Raw genomic sequence first — 1,495 nt, forward strand, 5'->3', positions numbered from 1 at the left:
CTAGTCTCGAACTCCCAACCTCTGGTGATCCACCAGCCTCAGCCTCCCAAAGTGCTGGGATTACAGATGTGTGCCACCACAGCTGGCCAGCTACTGTCTTTCCTTTGACCCTTCCTTTCTAGTTTTTGAAGATAAAGCAGGAAATAATCTCTGAAGATACTCAGTAAAAATTTCCCCCCAAAACACAAAAACACATGCTTCCCCTTCATTGATAAAAATTTACTGCAGTTTGGCACCTGGGTCTAGTTCAGCTGGCGGATGAGCTGATTGATGCGTTCACCCTGATAGCCAGGTGTGCCCATCTCCTTGAGGAAGCCCACTCTATTTTGGGTAGCATGATGGACCACTGAGAGGTGGAAAGGGAGCAAGAACCATGAGATCTCCTGGAAATGCTTCCCTGGGAAGGCAATTTCATCAATGAGGTTTTCCAAGCAAATGATGCCAAACTTCCCCAGGTGCTCCTCAATCACTGTGTTGTGTGTCAGAGGGATGGTCTTATTCTTGACCTCAGATTGTCCATGTTTCAAAATGAGTTCCCGGACACACTTCAGATTTGGAAATCTCCAGGGCACGTAACGTTCCACTATATGCAGCATTTTTAGGTTCTAGGGGGTAACTTTTACAAAGACACCACTAAAAATTTTCTTTAGGCGAAGTCTTGCAATGGTTCTCTGCACCAGTAAACTCATGCTATTGATCCTTTCTATGTGTCCAGCAAAGGCCAAGGAATGTTTATCTGGCAATTCCAAGGCGTGGGGTTTCACTTCTAGTCATCTGAGACACACCTCGTCACGTTTCTGCTACCAGGAATCATGTAGGAATGATTCCAGTCGTTTAAATCTGAGTCTTTTTCCTTTCCTCTGCTCCTTCTTTGCCGAACTGCCTGCTTCGCCTGGGTGGCTCTGAGGGCTTGATAAGCCTTCCTCTTTTTCAGGAGATTTTCTGGAACCAAAGGAGTTTTTCTTTGCTCTTGCTCCGCCATCTTTCTAGTGTTGCTCTTTTACTTTCTTCTTAATCAAACAGCAACAAAACCAGCATAAGCTTACTGATAAATGTCAAGTGACACTTTCATCCTACTGGGGAGAAGAGAGAATGTTGGGGATATTGTAAAATGAACTCCAAATACCCATCTAAAGGGGGCGTCTACTACTCAGTGACAACCAATTATTGCCGATCTGACTTTTCAGGAAGGACTCCATATCTTTTTATGTTTAAAATGCTCATAGATAATTCAAATTTCAAAAATCACTGTGCTGATCAATGCTGTTTATGGGGGAAAATGTTCTGTGGTGGCTTCCAGTGGCCAGGTGATGACCACTAAGTGAGACTTATATTATTGGAGGAAAACATTTTTGCAATTAATAAGAGTGTCTTGAGCCTCCCTTTCCATCCAGAATTCTCTCTCGCATTTTAGCTCCCATAACACTGAATCTATAATTATTTACTAAATGCATTGTTCTAGTTTTCTCCTGACTAGAAGGTAGATTGGAGAAGG

At 43.1% G+C, this 1,495-nt stretch overlaps 1 pseudogene; it reads right to left on the reverse strand.

Annotated features, from left to right (window-relative positions):
• Positions 1-242: 242 nt before the first annotated feature.
• On the reverse strand, positions 243-985 carry LOC112625381 (annotated as a pseudogene).
• Positions 986-1,495: the final 510 nt, after the last annotated feature.

This window comes from Theropithecus gelada, chromosome 5 (assembly GCF_003255815.1).
Source record: "Theropithecus gelada isolate Dixy chromosome 5, Tgel_1.0, whole genome shotgun sequence".
NCBI lineage: Eukaryota > Metazoa > Chordata > Mammalia > Primates > Cercopithecidae > Theropithecus > Theropithecus gelada.